Here is a 22,403-nt window from a genome sequence, read left to right as displayed (position 1 = left end):
AAAAATGGCAAAGAAATAAATATGTATCTTTTATGTGACCTGAAAAATGTTTTGCCAAGTATTCTTCACATTATATGTGAGCACATACAGTGCCCCCCCCCCCCCCCCCGCCTACGATGGTCCCGACATACGATCATTTCAACATGCGATGGCCTCTCAGAGCTTCAGCTGCCACCGGATAGCCGTTTACGGTGCCCCGTGTGCTGCGGTGACGATCACTTACCTGTCCTCGGGGCTCAGGAGCGTCCTCTTCGAAATCCCCTGCATCGCCATTTCAATGTGGTTCATCACGTCGTCGCGCACGCCGTCCCGTCATCCAATAGGAGCGGCGTGCGTAGTGACGTGATGGCGGCGACGGAGAGCGAGGATCCTGGGGAAGCAGAGACGTCCGGAGTGTCGCGGACATCACGGGGATGCGGCGACAGCGATGGAGGATGACATCCAGGGCAGCGGTGACGAGCGGTGACGGTCCGGAGCGGCAGGGACAGGTGAGTACAACTTCCTATACTTTCCATTGCACGGATCCCTCAGCATACGATGGTTTCAACAAACGATGGCTCATTTGGAACGGATTACCATCGTATGTTGAGGGACCACTGTATTTGCCATATGGACATAATTCTGCTTCTACAGCTGTGATGCCATTGCTAGTTTTACAGAAGGCTGGATTCACACCACGTTTTTGATATACAGTTCCCATATCAGGTTTTTGATTTAAAAAAAAAGGATTCCTCAAAACCTGACTAAACTGTATCAAGACGTGTGTCCAAATTTTAATCCGTATACGGTTTGAAAAATGATGTCCGGTTGCATCCGTTTTATAAGGAAAAAAAAAAAAGTATACGTTTTTAACTTTTCACTCCATTATGAATAAAGTTCCACTTGTTTGATTGAAATTCCCCCCCCCCCCCCCCTAAAAAACTGTGCAAAGTCAAAAACCGTATGGTGAAAACTGGATGGAATTGTACGCACGTACGATTCTGTACGGTTCCCATTGACTCCCATGTTAAAAAAAAAAAAACTATACATTTCAATGTGGTTTTTCACCCAGACCAAAAACCGTGGTAGGCTACAGTTTTGGGTACGGGAAAAAAACTGACAAAACCGTACTGGTTGCAAAACATACACAACCGGATGCATCTTTTGGCATACGGTTTTCAATGGAGAGTGAATGCATACGGTTTCCAATACAGTTCCATACGGTTTTCAAATTCAACTGTGTAGCAAAAACAAGGTGTGAACCCAGACTAAGGCTGCATTCACATCTCGTTTTTGCAATATGGTTCCCGTATCCGATTTTAGTGTAAAAAACTTATGGAACCGTATTGCAAACCGTATGTATAGACATGTAATTGAAAACCGTATGCCAAACGTAGCATCCGGTTGTGTACTTTTTGCACCATTTTACTGTTTTATCTGGGTTTTTTTTTCGTACACAAAACCGTAGTCTACTGTCGTTTTATGTCCGGGTGAAAAAACGGATACAACCCGTATACTTTTTTTTTTTTTAAATGGTGGTCTATAGGAACCGTACAGAACCGTATGTGCGTACGGTTCCATCCGGTTGGCACAATACAGTTTTGCAGTTTGCACATGCGCAGTGCACGCCGAAAGTTCTTCCCACAAATAGAACTTTAGTTAAATAAGGACAAACATAAAACCGTATCTGTTTTTTTTTTTTTTTAAACGTACGTATTAAACCGTATGCAACTGTACAGAGGTATATATGCTTGTATACGGTTCGGTCCGGTTTTGAGACATGCGTTTTTTTTTACAAAAAAACTGATACGGGGACCGTATTGCAAAAACAAGATGTGAATGCACACCACGTTTTTGCTATACAGTTCCCGTATACGGTTTCAAGTTAAAAACCGTACGGAACCGTATAGAAAACCGTATGCATTGACTTAACATTGTAAACCGTATGTCAAACACATCATCCGGTTTAGTACGTTTTGCGTCTTATACGGTTTTGTACGTTTTTTTTTTACCTGTACCCAAAACCGTAGACCACCACGTTTTTTGGTCCGGGTGAAAAACCGTATTAAACCGTATACGTTTTTTTAAAACATGGGAGTCAATGGGAACCGTACAGAACTGTATGTGCGTACGGTTCCATCTGGTTTTCACCATACGGTTTTTGACTTTACACAGTTTTTTTTTTTATTGGAATTTCAATAAAACAAGTGAAACTTTATTCAAAATGGAGTGAAAAGTTTAAAACATATAGGTTTTTTCCTTAAAAAACTGATACAATGGACATCATTTTTCAAACCATATACGGTTTTTAACCTTATACAGGTTGAAATTTGTACACACGTTTTGATACAGTTTAGTCCGGTTTTGAGGAATCCGTTTTTCATCAAAAACCTGATACGGGAACTGTATCGCAAAAACGTGGTGTGAATGCAGCCTAAGGCTGGGTTCACATCACGTTTTTCAAGTACGGTTCCCGTATGCGTTTTTATTATTGAAAACATATGGAACCGTATTGAAAACCTTATACATAGACAAATAATTAAAAACTGTTTGCTTCCGGTTGCGGACGGTTTGCTTGCAATACGTTTTTTTGCCGTACTCAACTTGGTTGACCACGGTTTTGTCTCTGGTTCAAAAACCGTACTGCAACCGCATACGTTTTTTTTTAACATGGACGTCAATGGAAAACGCACAGGTATACGGTTCTATACGGGAAAATACATTTACGTTTTTAACTTTGCACGTGCTCATTTGCATCCTAAAGTTAACATTTTTAAAAATGTATTTATTTTAAATAAAATTTTCAAAAACCTATGTTTTTTTTTTTTTTTTTTTATTAAAAAATGGACGGAACCGTATCAATTTAAAAACAGTATATGGTTTAAAAACGCATACGGTTTACTTTTTCCCATACAGTTCCATCCGTTTTTTTGCCATACGGTTTTCTTTAGAAAACTGATTGAAAACAGTATGGCAAAAACGTGACGTGAACCCAGCCTAAGGCTGCATTCACACCACGTTTTTTCAATACAGTTCCCGAATCAGGTTTTTAATGAAAAACTGATTCCTCAAAACCGGACTAAACTGTATGAAAACGTGTGTACAAATTTCAACCCGTATACAGATAAAAACGTATACGGTTTGAAAAATGATGTCCGGTTGCATCTGTTTTGTAAGAAAAAAACTTAAACGTTTTTAAATTTTCACTCCATTTTGAATAAAGTTTCACTTGTTTGATTGAAATTCCAAGAAAAAAACCTGTGCAAAGTCAAAAACCGTATGGTGAAAACCGGATGGAACCGTACGCACATACGGGTCTGTATGGTTCCCATTGACTCCCATGTTTTAAAAAAAACGTATACGGTTTAATACAGTTCTTCACCCGGACCAAAAACCGTGGTAGACTACGGTTTTGGGTACGGGAAAAAAACCTGACAAAACCGTACAGGATGCAAAACGGACACAACCTGATGCATCTCTTGGCATACGGTTTTAAATGGAGAGTCAGTGCATGCGGTTTTCAATATGGTTCCGTACGGTTTTCACATAGAAAACGTATACGGGAACGGTATTGCTAAAACGTGGTGTGAATGCACCCTAAGACAGGTTGCCATCTAAACTTAGTATTTACATAGGACTGCAGGAAACTTGCTGCTGTTATCTACCAGTTACAGCCTTCAGCTTTACATAGATTTATTATTCCCTAAATTCCATAATCGTGTATTATTTGGTCATAATGAAGCCACTAGTTGGCAGTGGTGTATCACTTTCTATTTCATGGCTACGTCATGAAAAATGAGTTTGCATTGTGTAAAATTCGCCTAAGTATTTTATTTTACATGAGCTTTTTCGTCCATAATCTGCGAAAAAACTGCCATATTTTTAGCTGCACTTTTTCACCTTTTACAGCTTTTCACCTTTACACGTGTAAAATAAAATACTTCCGCTGATTTTACACCCTTGGGATCCAGCACGTTTATGCTGTCCTGTAAATACGACTAATCAGAACTGTATTTGGGCTCCGTTCACACGGCCATCTAGACCCGTCCCGTTCTTTTCCCGTCAAAAAAAACAAAAACAAAAAACGGTCTTTTAAAAAAAAAAAAAAAAAAAAAAAACGGACAATAGCGGATGCAAACGGATGACATTAAAGGCTCATCCGTTTTCCATAGACTTTAATGGTAAATTTACTGTATCCGGTTTTTTTTTCTTCCGGTTTTTTTCAAATTCAAAAAAGAGCTTTATTAAGTTTTAACGGAAGGAAATCAAGGTACATCGAGCAAATAATGCAAAAACATAACACAGTCACAGTGACCACGTGGGTCCGGGAGAAGTGCGCACCGCTCGAGCAAATTAAACCGAAGTACAAGTAAATAACACAAAAATAAACTAGAATGGGGGATACTGGATGAAGAACTACAGATGTTATAGACGAGTGAATGGAGAAAGGGGTAGTGAGGGAAAGCGAGGCAAAAAGGAGAGATGGGATAGAAACGGGGAGTACTAAAACCAGGGTACGGACGTAAGAAAAAGGCACAAGTAGAGCTACATCACAGCAAGGCATAAGAGACTGTGAGCGATACAGTAGACAAATACAAAGAGGGAGAGGGGAGAACAGGAACTAAGAGGAAAGGGGAATACATGGGTTCGGGCCACAGATGGGAGGAGGAGGGGGAAAGAGGTAAAGAGAAGGTAGAGTTAAGAGCCTACACTCCAGCCGTATCTAGGGTGGTAGTCATCCTACGGAAAGCGTCAGAGGAGCAGAAGCTGGACCATGACAGCCATGTAGAGGCATATCGTGTCAAGTCTGAGGGAGAGACAGCTAGAAGTTCCTCCATACGCTGGGTAGAGGCCACCTCAGAAACCCATGAAAAGCAATACAGCGTCAGGCTCACGGGGAACAACAACGCCCGTCACTGTTTGTATAACAGAAAGGACCGAGTCCCAAAAAGAGGAAAGGGCTGGGCAGCTCCACCAGACATAGAACATCGTGCCCTCGGCAGATCCGCACCTCCAACAAGAAGCGGAAACGGAGGGGTACCAGCGATATAGTACCGACTGTACACGGTACCAGCGAGATAGGATCTTAAAGCTGGTCTCCTGGGCCTTGGTGTGTACCACCGCCTTATGAGTTAGGCAGAAGCAGCGAGACCATTGCTCAGGGGAGTATTGACGACCTAACTCGGCCTCCCATGCTAAACAATAGGACGGTAGGGCTTGCGACCTGGAAGAGAGCAGGAGGGTATAAAGAAGGGAGATAACATGCCGAGGGATGAGGAAGCCATGCAGAGTTGTTCAAAGGAAGTAATGGACTATAAAGGCGTAAGGGTTCCTCAGTTAGAATATGGCATAAGCGCATTGGACACGGAAGGGAGGCACCCAGAAAATTGCCCTCCGATGACCAGCCAGGAGGAAAGGCAGGGTGGTCAGAGATGGGAAGTGGCGGGCCAGATCTATCCATAAGAGAGCCCCCATTACCAGCTGTATGTAAAGAGGCAAGAGTGTGCCTAGTGGTGAAGGAAAGGGGAGGAGGATCGGGGAGTGTGGGAGACCAAGTCCAAGGGAGAGTGGAGAGAGAGCGAGGACAGAGGGCCTGGGCCAGTTTCACCCACAGCTTATGGTCGTGGTTATGGAACCAATCAACGATTGTGAACGCAGGCTAGGTAGTAGAGTCTGCCATCAGGGAGACCCGCCCCCCCAGATATCTTCTGTCTGGTCAAAAGCAATCTATTAAGTCTGGGGCGGGAGGACGACCATACAAAAGAGCCGAAACAATGTTGCAGTTGCAGCCAAAACGCCGAGGGTATATGTACCGGGAGCGTCTGGAGCAGATAGAGCAGTCGTGGCATGATCGTCATCTTAAGTATGGCAATCCCACCGAGCCAGGAAAACTCCCTTCGGTTGCAAGATGCCAAGTCAGTGCGGATACGGGCCAGCAGGGCAGAGAAATTGGCAGAGAAAAACCCAGACAGGTCAGCAGGGATAATAGTACCTAAATAGGAGATTCCCCGGGAGGGCCAAGTGAAGGGAAAGGAGGAACGGAGAGACTGTAGCTCACGGTCTTGCAAAGAAACACCCATTGCCTCAGATTTGGAGTAGTTGATTTTGAAGTTGGACCAACGGGCAAATTCAGAGAGCCGGGCCATCAGTGACGGGAGGGAGACTACCGGGTTGGTTAGGTAGACCAAAAGGTCGTCTGCAAAGGCTGAGCATTTGTATTCGTGTCCACCAACCACAAGGCCACGAATATCCGGATCAGTACAAATAGAGGAGAGCAGGTGTTCTATCACCAGAACATACAGCAGGGGAGAGAGGGGGCAGCTCTGCCGAGTCCCATTGTGTATGTGGAAGGGTGAGAATAGGGAACCATTTATCTTTAAACGGGCGGATGGGGAGTTTTACAAAGCTAAGACTTTGGAGGTGAAGATTAGGCCCAAACCTATATGGTGGAGAGTTTGTACCAGGGAGGGCCAGGACACACAGTCAAAAGTCTAAAGACAGGACCACAAGAGGAATCTGTTGGGAACGAGCGTGGTGAATGAGATCCAGAGTTTTAAGTGTGTTAACCCTGGCTTCCCTCCCCGGTACAAAGCCCACTTGGTCCAGATGAATAAGGGAAGGAAGAATAGCGTTAAGGCGATTTGCTAGGAGTTTGGAATAGATTTTTAAGTCCACATTTAGCAAGGATATGGGGCGATTACTACCACATAAATGTGGGTCTTTTCCGGGCTTGGGCAGAACTGTCACATGGGCGAGGGTGGAGTCGGATGGGAAAGGAGAAGAAGGGGAGATGGAGTTGAAGGAGTCTAGCAATAAGGGGGAAAGAGAGGATTCCAGTGTTTTATAGAAGCGGACTGTGTAGCCATCAGGGTCGGGCTCTTCCCCTCCCGGAAGATTCTGAATAACCCGGGAAAGCTCTTCGGGTGAGAAAGGGGCTTCCAACTGGCTCAGCCGATCAGGGGAGAGGGAACAGAAAGGGAGAGGGGGGGGGAGGGGGAGGTAGATGGTGGGGGCAGATTGTAGAGCTCAGAGTAGAAAGAGTGGAACACAGAGTGAATGTCAGGGGTGGTATGGACCATGGACCCGGAGGTAGATTTAACGCAGGGGATATGGGTTTGAGCGATTCGGGAGCGTAACGCCCTGGCCAACATGCGACCGCTCTTGTTGCCATATTCATAGAATTTACTACGGCCGACTTGTAAAAAGCGACCCCAGGAGGCCTCGAGAAGTTGCTTCACATCCAATCTGGCAAGTTCAAGGTCTCGAAGGACCAGAGCAGAGAGGGATCGCCTGTGGGCCAGTTCGAGAGAGGAGACCTTAGAGAGGGCCGATTGTAATTCGGAGGCCTTCTGACGTTTAAGACGCGGACCATGACGGATGAGGACCCCTCTAAGGATGCACTTTTTCTTCCATTTTTTTTGACGGGAGAAAAAATACTGCATGTGCTGTTTTTTCTGCTGTCAAAAAAAATGGAAATGAGCGCAGACGGGTGCAAACGAATGTAAATGGATTGTAAAAAAAAAAATCCCATTGACATAAATGGAATTTTTAAAAAAAACCATTTTTAATCTGTTTAGAGCCTGCAAGGACGGAACCGAAACAGGCATAAAAAAAAACAGGGACAGGCGGCCGTGTGAACGCACCTTTAGAGGAATATAAACATATAACTCCTTTCCTGAGAGCTTGATTGAAGATCTGAGGGCATTATAGATACATATGAGCAGTGTTTTCCAACCAGTGTGCCTCCAGCTGTTGCAAAACTACAACTCCCAGCATGCCCGGACAGCCGTTGGCTGTCCGGGCATGCTGGGAGTTGTAGTTTTGCGACAGCTGGAGGCACACTGGTTGGAAAACACTACATATGAGATAGATAATATAACTATACATAGGCAGAGGGCAGGTGATTTAACTGGCTCCGGAAAGTTAAACAGATTTGTAAATTACTTCTATTAAAAAATCTTAATCCTTTCAGTACTTATGAGCTGCTGAAGTTGAGTTGCTCTTTTTCTGTCTAAGTGCTCTCTGATGACACGCGTCTCGGGAACTGTCCAGAGTAGAAGCAAATCCCCATAGCAAACCTCTTCTACTCTGTGCAGTTCTCAAGACAAGCAGAGATGTCAGCAAAGAGCACTGTTGCCAGACAGAAAAGAACAACTCGACTTCAGTAGCTGATAATTATTGAAAGGATTAAGATTTTTTTAATAGAAGTAATTTACAAATCTGTTTAACTTTTTGAAGCCAGTTGATATAAAAAAAAAAAGTTTTTCCTGGAATACTCCTTTAACTATTTAAAGGGGGTACTCCACTCCTAGACATCTTATCCCCTATCCAAAGGACTGAGGGGGCGTGTCCGTGACATCACAAGCATCGCCAGTCATCCGACACAAGTTGGCTTCATGCACCGGATGTCTGGGGTGCCGCAGCCGAGATCGCGGGGGTCCCCAACAGTGGGACCTCCGCGATCAGACATCTTATCCCCTATCCTTTAGATAGGGGATAAGAAGTCTAGGGGCGGAGTACCCCTTTCAAGGGGTATTCCAGTGGAAAACATTTTTTTTTTTTTTTAAATCAACTGGTGCCAGAAAGTTAAACAGATTTGTAAATGACTTCTATTAAAAAAAAATCTTTACCCTTCCAGTACTTTTTAGCAACTGTATTTTTTGTTTTGTCCATCGTGCTCTCTGCTAACACCGTAACACCGCTGTCCATGTCAGGAACTGTCCAGAGCAGCATAGGTTTGCAATGGGGATTTTCTCCTGCTCTGGACAGTTCCTGATATCAGGTGTCAGCAGAGAGCACTGTGGACAAAAAAGAAATTCAAAAAGAAAAGAATTTCCTCTGTAGCATACAGCTGCTAAAAAGTACTGGAAGGGTTTTTTTTTTTTTTTTTAATAGAAGTAATTTACAAATCTGTTTAACTTTCTGGCGCCAGTTCATTTAAAAAAAAAAAAATAATAATTTTTCCACCGGAGTACCCCTTTAAGTATGGCTGCCATTCTATTACTGAGTTTATCAATGTCACGCTACATTAATGGGGCAGGTCACCTGTAAATTGCTGATCTTATGGAGTGGACATGACAGTCTGACAAACAAGCCTGAGGACACAAAAGTGACGTGTGCGATAGCTAGCCTCTCCTTTAAAGAGCGCAGACCTCAAACCATCCGTTGTCCTAAATGGGCAGTGTAACTTGAAAAAACTTTTGTTGTATAGATAGAATTTTTTTAATCGGTCAGGGTCTCTGAGACCCCCACTGTTCAGAAGAATGAGCGTGGATAATCTCCAAATCCCCCTCTTTAGAAGAAATTAAATTGGGTTAAAGGTGCCGCTAAAACATAACTTTTAATTAGTTACTGGATAAAATTCACCAAAAATCAATACGTGGAGAAACTACCACCAAAAGAAGAAAATCACACGCATGCTATACGCAGCCCGTTCTGCACACAGTGTGTCCGTTAAATATGTGAACACAGATACACACTGTGATATCCAGTGGAACAGCGTAAATCAAATCCTTCAAGCTTATTCCCTACAAGGTCCCAACCAAACCTGTGAGGACCCTAAAGTCCAGTCCTCTGTAAAGACTGTTACTACGTTTAACCTGCATAAAATCTGCAGTAACTTATCTTCAGTTTACTAAAACTCCGGTTGTGGACAATCCTTTATTCCTCTCTATCGTTCCTGGGACGGGTGGCGGTAGTATATATATATATATATATATATATATATGCAGATGAAGTCAGGCTGCTCACCACTCTCGCGTTTGCTGCACTATCTCGTGCTACGGACACCGGTACCGCTCCCGGCTTAGTAGAAATCACACAGGAAAAAACGTCCGGCACTCGGGAAGATGCAGGTAAAACTTGTCAATGGCTTTATTCACACGCTTAAGGCAGGACACAATCTGACGCGTTTCGCACACTCAGGTGCTTAGTCGTAGACTAAGCACCTGAGTGTGCGAAACACGTCAGATTGTGTCCTGCCTTAAGCGTGTGAATAAAGCCATTGACAAGTTTTACCTGCATCTTCCCGAGTGCCGGACGTTTTTTCCTGTGTGATATATATATATATATATATATATATATATATATATATATATATACACACACACAGAGAGGAACCCTCACCTTGGCGTCACGCCAGTTAAGGGTTAATCCAACACCCTTTCATCACTGCACAGCTACACCCTACCTACCCTACACCCCCAAGCTACCACAGTGGGTACCGGGGTAAAATTGGAACATGTGAAAATAAGTACATGTGAAAATAAATAACTGAAAAAAATGTAAATAAAAAGGTGTCAAAAAAAAAAAAAAAAAAAAAAAAAAATATATATATATATATATATATATATATATATATATATATATATATTAACCCCTTAAGGACGAGCACCGTAAATGTACGGCACTGCTAATAGTGACTGTACATTTATGGCACTGCGTTCCGTGATCACCACGTCTCCGGACGCGATGATCGGGCTAGGATGGATGCTGTTATCTAACAGCAGCCATCCAGGCGTATTGCCCAGGGGGACCCCCCTTGTCAGCGATCGCTGTTATTCGCTGGTCAATTCTGACCAGTGAATCACGGCATTTCTGGGCCAATCGGGTCTCTGGTGACCCGATGGGCTGGAAAATAAGGGTGATTGGTGCTGTCCGAGACAGCACCAATTACCCCTATGCTGCAGGAGTGAGGGGGCAGGGGTGCCACCTCACGATCATCGTGATTGGTCAGCTGGGGCAGATCGTCCAATCACCGCTCCTTCTCGGAGGTGCACCCGTTATGCCCTCATGGACTCATTGGTAGCGGCGGTGGTGAGAGGATCCAGGCAGCAGCAGGAGGTGAGGTCTGTGTGCCTCCTGCTGTTGCATAAGTGCAACTCTCAGCATGCACAGCCAAAAGGCATGCTGGGAGTTGTAGTTATGCAACACCTGGAGGCACACAACTACTGCCCTTTGGCTGTCTGTGCATGCTGGGAGTTGTAGTTATGGAAAAGCTAGTGGCACTTTTTTCCACTCGCATGCACGGACTGCCAGAGGGCATGCGGGGGGTTGTAGTTATGTGCATTCAGCTGTTGCATAACTACAACTCCCAGCATGCCCGAACAGTCAAAAGGCATGCGAGGAGTTGTAGTTACGTGCATTCAACTGTTGCATAACTACAACACCCAGCATGCCTTTTGACTGTTCAAGCATGCTGGGAGTTGTAGTTATGCTAAAGCTGAAGGCACTTTTTTTCTATCAAAGTGTGCCTCCAGCTGATGCAAAACTACAACTCTCAGCATGCACGAACAGTCAAAAGGCATGCAGGGAGTTGTAGTTATGCAAGAGCTAGTGAAAAAAAGTGTTGCTAGCTCTTGCATAACTGCAACTTCCAAAATGCACCGACAGCCAAATGGCATGCTGGGAGTTGTAGTTGTGTGCCTCCAGTTGCTGCATAACTACAACGCCCAGCATGCCTTTTGACTGTCCGTGCATGCTCAGAGTGGTAGTTATGCAACAGCTGGAGGCACACGGGCGGGTTTACAGTAAGTTTCCTGTTCCGAGTTTGAGTTGCGGAAAATTTACCGTGGCTCAAACTTGTAGCCGGAAACTTGTTGTAAACCCGACTGTGTGTACATACTGTAAAAGCACACCGCACTACACTACACCCAAAACACAAACTTTTGCAAAACAAAGACTCCCAGCATGGCCGGACAGCCATTGACTGTCCAGATATGCTGGGAGTTATAATTTTGCAACAACTGGAGGCACCCTGTTTGGGAAACACTGCCGTAGGGTATGCAAATCCCTAATTCAGGCCTCAAATGTGCATGGCGCTCTCTCACTCCAGAGCCCTGTCGCATTTCAAGGCAACAGCCACATATGGGGTATTTCTGTACTCGGGAGAAATTGTGTTACAAATTTTGGGGGGATTTTTTTCTTTTACCCCTTATAAACAGGAAAAGTTGGGGGCTACACCAGCATGTTGGTGTAAAAAAATTAAATTTTTTACACTAACATGCTGGTGTTGCCTTGTACTTTATATTTTCACAAGATGTAAAAGGAGAAAAAGACTTCAAAATTTGTACCCCAATTCCTCCTGAGTACGGAAATACCCCATATGTGGACATAAAGTGTTCTGTGGGCGCATAACGGGGCTCATAAATTGGTGATTTGCAAAGGTGTGGCTGATCATTGCAGTGGTTCTAAAATAAATGCAGAAAAAAAAACGCTGAAAAAAAAAAAAATTGCCCAGACAGTGGAAACCACCCACATGTGACCCCATTTTGGAAACTACACCCCTCATAGAATTTAACAAGGCATGCAGTGAGTATTTACACCTCTTGATGTCTGACAGATTTTTGGAACAGTGGTCTGAGAAAATTAAAAATGTAATTTTTCATATTCACAGCCCACTTTTCTAAATATGCGTCAAGTGCCAGTGGGGTTCAATTGCTCACTGCACCCCTTATTACATTCCATGATGGGTCCAAAATGTGGTTGGTTTCCACTGTCTGGGCACCATGGGGGCTTTATAAGTGTGACATGGCCCCCAAAAACTATTCCAGCTAAATTCACTGTCCAAAAGCCAAATTGCACTTCTTCCCTCTTGAGCCCTTCCGTGCGCCCCTTGTACACTTTACGTTACCATATGGGGTATTTCCATACTTAAGAAAAATTGGGTTACAAATTTAAGGGGATGTTTTCTCCTATTATTCCTTGTAAAAATAAAAAATTAAGGGATATCACCAGCATTTTAGTGTAAACATTTACATTTTTCATTTCCACGGCCCATTGTTCCAAAATTGTGTCAAACCTCTTTGGGGTGTAAATGTTCACTGTATCCCTTATTACATTCCTTGAGGGGTGTAGTTTCCAAAATGGGGTCACAGGAGGGTGGTTTCCACTGTCCTGGCACCATGGGGGCTTTGTAAGTGTGACATGGCCCCAAAAACTATTCTTGCTAAATTCTCTCTCCAAAAGCCCAATGGCACTTCTTCCCTTCGGAGCCATGTTATGTGCCTGCAGAGCACTTAATGTCCACGTATTGAATAGTTCCTTACTTGGGAGAAATTGTGCTACAAATTTTGGGGGAGTTTTCTCCTATTATCCCTTGTGAAAATGAAAAATTTGGGGTAACACCAACATTTTCGTGAAAAAAAAATCTAATTTTTATTTTCAGGTCCCACTTTAACAAAAGTTTGTTAATCTACTGTGGGGTGTAAATGCTCACTGTACACCTTGTTATGTCCCTTGAGGGGTGTAGTTTCCCAAATAATGTGTTTTCTGTTTTTTTTTTTTGCTGTTCTGGCACCCTGAAGACTTCCTAAATGCCATATGCCCCCCCAAAAACCATTTCAGCAAAATTTAAAAAGCCAAATTTTGCTCTCTCTCTTCTGAGCCTTGTATTGCACCCGCAGAGCACTTTGTGTCCACATATGGGGTAGTGCCATGCTCAGAAGAAATGGGGTTACAAATTTTGGGGGGCTTTTTCTCCTAATACCCCTTGTGAAAATGAAAAATTTGGGGTAACACCAGCATTCTAGTGAAAAAAATGGAAAATGTAATTTTCAAGTCCCACTTTAACAAAAGTTTGTTAATCACCTGTGGGGTGTTAAGGCTCACTGTACCCCTTGTTACGTTCCTTGAGAGGTGTAGTTTCCCAAATAGTGTCCATTTTTTTTATGTTCTGGCACCATGGGGGCTTTCTAAATGACATGCCCCCCAAAAACCATTTCAGCAAAATTCACTCTCCAAAAGCCAAATGTCTCTCCTTCCCTTCTGAGCCCGGTAGTGCGCCCGCAGAACACTTTACATCCACATATGAGGTACTTGAGAGAAATTGGGTTACAAATTTCGTGGGGCCTTTTCTCCTTTTACACCTTGTAAAAATGAACAAAATGGGGCTACAAGAACGTGTTAGTGTAAAAAAATGAAGTGTTCTCCTCTTTGTTGCTATTCCTGTGAAACACCTAAAGGGTTAACAAACTTTCTGATTGTCATTTTGAATACTTTTAGGGGTGCAGTTTCTATAATGCAGTCATTTATGGGGGATTTCTAACAGAAAGGCCCCTCAAATCCACTTCAAACTGAACTGGTCCCTGAACTTTTAAATTTTTCGAGAAAATTTGGAAAATTGATGCTCAACTTTGAAGCCCTCTAATGTCTTCAAAAAGTTAAAACATGTCAACTTTATGATGCTAACATAAAATAGACATATTGTATATGTGAATCAATATATTATTTATTTGACAAGTCCATTTCCCTTACAAGCAGAGAGTTTGAAATTTAGAAAAATTCTAAATTTTCAAAATTTTCATGAAATTTTCCAAGAAATTATCGACAAAAATTTACCACTATCTTAAAGTAGAATATGACACAAAAAAACAATCTCGGAATCAGAATTAGGTTAAGTTTTTACTTGTTTTTTTTGTCCTGTGTTTTTTTGTTTGAAAAAAATGCCTGAAAAAACGCGTTTTTTCTGGCGTTTTTTCATTTGTGTGGAAATTGCATTTTTGGCACCTTTGGCATTTTTTTTTTTTTTTTGGTACCCAAAATTTGTTGGGAAACAAAAAAAAAAAAAGGATGCAGTAGTGATGGAAAAAATTTATTTAACGAAATATAATTTTTTTTATAACTTAAATTTTAATAAAGTGTGTGTTTCTCTTTTTTTCCCCCTCTATTTTCCCCTCTATTTTTCTCTCTTTTTTTTCTCTCTATTTTTTTTTATTTTTTAGGTAGTACTACTACTCCCAGCATGGAACAGACTGTTCCATGATGGGAGTAGTAGTACCTGTACTAATAGTCATATCACCCCGAGTGTCAGTCTTGACACCCGATGCGATTGTCCATAATATAGCAGAGATGTGGAGCGGCTCTATACAGCATTTGGCATCTCTGCACTATACTCCAGCCTGTGATGTGAATAGAACATCACTCATTCTTATTTTCCGCCCAGAGTGGTGATTGGCCGGAGGATTGCAGCCAATCACTGCTCTCTGAGGGAAATATGAATGAGTGAGTGGCCGGCCGGAGTATAGTGCAGAGATGCAAGTGCAAGAGATAGCTGCTCTGCATCTCTGCTATAGACAGGACGATCGCAGCGGGTGTCAGTACTGATACCTGCTGTGATCTGTTCTTACCTGCAGGTACTACTACTCCCAACATGGAGCACACTCTGCTCCATGCTGGGAGCTGTAGTACCTTCATTAATAGACAGATCGCAGCAAATGTAACTTCTGACACCTGTTGCGATCTGTCTATAATGCAGGTACTACAGCTCCCAGCATGGAGCAGAGTGTGATCCATGTTGGGAGTAGTAGTACCTGCAGTTAAGGAAAGATCACAGTGGATGTCACTCCTGACACCCGCTGTGATCCTCCTGTATAATATATAGATGCGGGTGGCCTCTCTTCTATGGTCTCCTGCACTGCCATATATATACACATATTCATATTTCCTACAGAGAGTTGTGATTGGCTGGAACCATCCGGCCAATCACAGCTCTCTGCGGGAAATATGAATAGGTGTATATATATATGGCAGTGCAGGGGACCTTAGAAGAGCGGACGCATCTATACATTATACAGGAGGATCGCAACGAACCCTGGCGATCTGTCAATTAGTACAGATACTACTCCCATCATAGAACCGTGTGTTCCATGCTGGGAGTAGTAGTACTACCTAAAAAAAATGTAAAAAATAAAGAAAAAAAGTGAAAAACACACACAAACTACATTTTAATTATTGCTGGCTACATTTTTAGGTCCACGCCCGCCCACATAAATTGATCCCTGTTTAGAAATTAATAAAAATGTTGTAATTAAAAAGATAAATTTGGTAAAATACAATGTTTTCCTTCACTACTTTTTTTTTTTTTTTTTTTTTAACGGTACCCTATGAAATTTTATTAAAAAAGGTATCTCCATCACTTTTTTGGATCGCTTAAGTCCAAAAAAGAATAAAAACTGCCTGCAAAAACAACAAAGTTAAAACCCACATATCGTTTTTCTTGGAGTTTTTGTTTTTGGAAAACCACCAAGGAGCTGAAAAAACGCAAAAAAAAGGGAAAAAATGCCAAAAGGATTAAAAAAAACTGCCAAAGGGAAAAACCGCAAGTGGAATAAGAGTTTTGCGATTTCTCATTGATTTACAGCTAACATTTGGCCAAAAGTACGCCATGCGGCTGAATTGGCGCTTTTCTTGGCGTTTTCCCCCCCAAAAAAACAAGTAGAAACTTAGCCTTATAAGTAAAAGCATCCCAGAGTTATTAATGCATAAAGTGACTCAGGTCAGATTTGAAAAAAATGGCTTTTTTCTTAAGGTCAAAATGGGCTGCGTCCTTAAGGGGTTAAAGTCGCACATTTTTTTCACAACTGACTTTTTGAGTAGAAAAGTCAATGAGGAATCATACAAAGTGGTGTTCTCAAGTGATTTCTTGTTTTTGCTTATGTGGACCACATTTATCAACCCCACCCCCTGCAATAGTATGATAAATATGTTGCACATAAGCAAAACCGAAGCAAAAATTATAGCAGCCCCCTTTAGGTAGTAATAGCAATACCCTTTAGGTAGTACTATCAGCCCCTTTAGTAACCCCCTTTAGGTAGTAATAACAGTCCCCTTTAGCGAGACACCCTTTAGGTAGTACTATCAGCCCCTTTAGTAACCCCCTTTAGGTAGTAATAACAGTCCCCTTTAGCGAGACACCCTTTAGGTAGTAATAGCAGCCCCCTTTAGGTAGTAATAGCAATCTCCTTTAGGTAGTACTATCAGCCCCTTTAGTAACCCCCTTTAGGTAGTAATAACAGTCCCCTTTAGCCAGACACCCTTTAGGTAGTAATAGCAGCCCCTTAAGTAACCCCCTTTAGGTAGTAATAACAGTCCCCTTTAGCCAGACACCCTTTAGGTAGTAATAGCAGCCCCCTTTAGGTAGTAATAGCAATCTCCTTTAGGTAGTACTATCAGCCCCTTTAGTAACCCCCTTTAGGTAGTAATAACAGTCCCCTTTAGCCAGACACCCTTTAGGTAGTAATAGCAGCCCCCTTTAGGTAGTAATAGCAATCTCCTTTAGGTAGTACTATCAGCCCCTTTAGTAACCCCCTTTAGGTAGTAATAACAGTCCCCTTTAGCCAGACACCCTTTAGGTAGTAATAGCAGCCCCTTAAGTAACCCCCTTTAGGTAGTAATAACAGTCCCCTTTAGCCAGACACCCTTTAGGTAGTAATAGCAGCCCCCTTTAGGTAGTAATAGCAATCTCCTTTAGGTAGTACTATCAGCCCCTTTAGTAACCCCCTTTAGGTAGTAATAACAGTCCCCTTTAGCCAGACACCCTTTAGGTAGTAATAGCAGCCCCCTTTAGGTAGTAATAGCAATCTCCTTTAGGTAGTACTATCAGCCCCTTTAGTAACCCCCTTTAGGTAGTAATAACAGTCCCCTTTAGCCAGACACCCTTTAGGTAGTAATAGCAGCCCCCTTTAGGTAGTAATAGCAATCTCCTTTAGGTAGTACTATCAGCCCCTTTAGTAACCCCCTTTAGGTAGTAATAACAGTCCCCTTTAGCCAGACACCCTTTAGGTAGTAATAGCAGCCCCTTAAGTAACCCCCTTTAGGTAGTAATAACAGTCCCCTTTAGCCAGACACCCTTTAGGTAGTAATAGCAGCCCCCTTTAGGTAGTAATAGCAGTCCCCTTTAGGTAGTAATAGCAGCCCCTTTAGGTAGTAATAGCAGCCCCTTTAGGTAGTAATAGCAGCCCCTTTGGGTAGTAATAGCAGCCCCTTTGGGTAGTAATAGCAGTCCCCTTTGGGTAGTAATAGCAATCCCCTTTAGGTAGTAGTGTCAAAGCCCTTTAGTTCTAGTGGAGGCCCCTTCTGTCAAAAAAAAATACTCAAAGGCTCCTGCGTAGCGAGTCCATTCTTCTGCTCTTCTCTCCCCTGCTCCGGCACACGATAACATCACACATGTATCGGAGTGCAGAGATAGGACGTTCGGCCTCCTGTGGCTGCCTGTATGTTGCGGGCGGCCACAAGAGTTTTTGACAGGGTGAGGAGCAAATGGCTCTTTACTCTGTCAAACAGCCGAGTGCCGCAATTTACTATGGACGTGTCTGTAAGACGCACTTAAGGTTAAATCCATTCTGGACTGTCCAGCCCTACTGATGGTTGGATAAATACCAGCCATAAATAAAATACAGAATATGCCGGTAAAATACTGGCCAGGTGACAACCCTAACACTCTGCAAACAGCTCTCACCTCTAAACTTAACACTGAACTAGAGCTCAACTCTGAACTAAACTGATTAGCTCCTCCCCGCCTACACTATATACAGGGCAATTTGGGGGTTCCCATTGGGCAATTACGGTCACATGGGTACTCTGCATCATACCTCCTTACAGAAATCCAGTACCTTCCTTAAAGATACAATGCAACATAATATAAATTAACATAACAAATATTACAAGGAATATCCCAGCATGACCTGATCAGAAGGCCTAGGGCAGGCATCTGAAGCAATGTTTACCTGACAGGATGCACTCCGGTACTGGGACACCACAGTTACGTGAAGGACATTCTATGATATTCATAGTTATCACAGCAATTACATCTGTTCTCATAAGTATTGCAAATCACGAACACACCCTATTAATGACTCCATACAAACTTTATAATATAAAGGGAGGGGCGCTATTAAGAACAAATGTTCAAATAGTAGATATGGGTGGCCACATACTAGTATATAGGACAGAACATTATCTCCTCTCCTCCTCACACTACTACACCATGACAGGTATACACAGTACAGGTACAGTATACACATCTCCTCATACTACTACACTATGACAGGTATACACAGTACAGGTACAGTATACACATCTCCTCCTCATACTACTACACCATGACAGGTATACACAGTACAGGTACAGTATACACATCTCCTCCTCATACTACTACTACACCATGACAGGTATACACAGTACAGGTACAGTATACACATCTCCTCATACTACTACACCATGACAGGTATACACAGTACAGGTACAGTATACACATCTCCTCATACTACTACACTATGACAGGTATACACAGTACAGGTACAGTATACACATCTCCTCATACTACTACACCATGACAGGTATACACAGTACAGGTACAGTATACACATCTCCTCCTCATACTACTACTACACCATGACAGGTATACACAGTACAGGTACAGTATACACATCTCCTCCTCATACTACTACACCATGACAGGTATACACAGTACAGGTACAGTATACACATCTCCTCCTCATACTACTACTGCACCATGAAAGGTATACACAGTACAGGTACAGTATACACATCTCCTCATACTACTACTACACCATGACAGGTATACACAGTACAGGTACAGTACACACATCTCCTCATACTACTACACCATGACAGGTATACACAGTACAGGTACAGTACACACATCTCCTCATACTACTACACCATGACAGGTATACACAGTACAGGTACAGTATACACATCTCCTCCTCATACAACTACTACACCATGACAGGTATACACAGTACAGTATACACATCTCCTCATACTACTACACCATGACAGGTATACACAGTACAGGTACAGTATACACATCTCCTCATACTACTACACCATGACAGGTATACACAGTACAGGTACAGTATACACATCTCCTCCTCATACTACTACTACACCATGACAGGTATACACAGTACAGGTACAGTATACACATCTCCTCCTCATACTACTACACCATGACAGGTATACACAGTACAGGTACAGTATACACATCTCCTCATACTACTACACCATGACAGGTATACACAGTACAGGTACAGTATACACATCTTCTCCTCATACTACTACTACCCCATGACAGGTATACACAGTACAGGTACAGTATACACATCTCCTCCTCATACTACTACTACTACACCATGACAGGTATACACAGTACAGGTACAGTATACACATCTCCTCATACTACTACACCATGACAGATATACACAGTACAGGTACAGTATACACATCTCCTCCTCATACTACTACTACACCATGACAGGTATACACAGTACAGGTACAGTATACACATCTCCTCCTCATACTACTACACCATGACAGGTATACACAGTACAGGTACAGTATATACATCTCCTCCTCATACTACTACAACATGACAGGTATACATAGTACAGGTACAGTATACACATCTCCTCATACTACTACACCATGACAGGTATACACAGTACAGGTACAGTATACACATCTACTCCTCATACTACTACACCATGACAGGTATACACAGTACAGGTACAGTATACACATCTCCTCCTCATACTACTACACCATGACAGGTATACACAGGGCAGGTACAGTATACGCCTCTCCTCATACTACTACACCATGACAGGTATACACAGTACAGGTACAGTATACACATCTCCTCATACTACTACACCAAGACAGGTATACACAGTACAGGTACAGTATACACATCTCCTCATACTACTACACCATGACAGGTATACACAGCACAGGTACAGTATACCCATCTCCTCATACTACTACACCATGACAGGTATACACAGTACAGGTACAGTATACACATCTCCTCCTCATACTACTACACCATGACAGGTATACACAGTACAGGTACAGTATATACATCTCCTCCTCATACTACTACAACATGACAGGTATACATAGTACAGGTACAGTATACACATCTCCTCATACTACTACACCATGACAGGTATACATAGTACAGGTACAGTATACACATCTACTCCTCATACTACTACACCATGACAGGTATACACAGTACAGGTACAGTATACACATCTCCTCCTCATACTACTACACCATGACAGGTATACACAGGGCAGGTACAGTATACGCCTCTCCTCATACTACTACACCATGACAGGTATACACAGTACAGGTACAGTATACACATCTCCTCATACTACTACACCAAGACAGGTATACACAGTACAGGTACAGTATACACATCTCCTCATACTACTACACCATGACAGGTATACACAGCACAGGTACAGTATACCCATCTCCTCATACTACTACTACACCATGACAAGTATACACAGTACAGGTACAGTATACACATCTCCTCATACTACTACACCAAGACAGGTATACACAGTACAGGTACAGTATACACATCTCCTCATACTACTATACCATGAAAGGTATACACAGTAGAGGTATAGTATACACGTCTCCTCGTCATACTACTACTACACCATTACAGGTATACACATTACAGGTACAGTATACACATCTCCTCCTCATACTACTACTACACCATGACAGGTATACACAGTACAGGTACAGTATACACATCTCCTCATACTACTACACCATGACAGGTATACACAGTACAGGTACAGTATACACATCTCCTCCTCATACTACTACACCATGACAGGTATACACAGTACAGGTACAGTATACACATCTCCTCATACTACTACTACACCATGACAGGTATACACAGTACAGGTACAGTATACACATCTCCTCATACTACTACTACACCATGACAGGTATACACAGTACAGGTACAGTATACACATCTCCTCCTCATACTACTACACCATGACAGGTATACACAGTACAGGTACAGTATACACATCTCCTCATACTACTACACCATGACAGGTATACACAGTACAGGTACAGTATACACATCTCCTCCTCATACTACTACACCATGACAGGTATACACAGTACAGGTAAAGTATACACATCTCCTCCTCTTACTACTACTACTACTACTACTACTACACCATGACAGGTATACACAGTACAGGTACAGCATACACATCTCCTCCTCATACTACTACTACACCATGACAGGTATACACAGTACAGGTACAGTATACACATCTCCTCCTCTTACTACTACTACTACTACTACTACTACTACACCATGACAGGTATACACAGTACAGGTACAGTATACACATCTCCTCATACTACTACACCATGACAGGTATACACAGTACAGGTACAGCATACACATCTCCTCCTCATACTACTACTACACCATGACAGGTATACACAGTACAGGTACAGTATACACATCTCCTCCTCATACTACTACTACTACACCATGACAGGTATACACAGTACAGGTACAGTATACACATCTCCTCATACTACTACACCATGACAGGTATACACAGTACAGTATACACATCTCCTCATACTACTACACCATGACAGGTATACACAGTACAGGTACAGTATACACATCTCCTCATACTACTACACCATGACAGGTATACACAGTACAGGTACAGTATACCCATCTCCTCCTCATACTAATACACCGTGACAGGTATACACAGTACAGGTACAGTATACACATCTCCTCATACTACTACACCGTGACAGGTATACAC

Source organism: Hyla sarda, chromosome 4 (assembly GCF_029499605.1).
Source record: "Hyla sarda isolate aHylSar1 chromosome 4, aHylSar1.hap1, whole genome shotgun sequence".
Taxonomy (NCBI): domain Eukaryota; kingdom Metazoa; phylum Chordata; class Amphibia; order Anura; family Hylidae; genus Hyla; species Hyla sarda.
Note: the sequence above shows the minus strand (reverse complement) of the source record.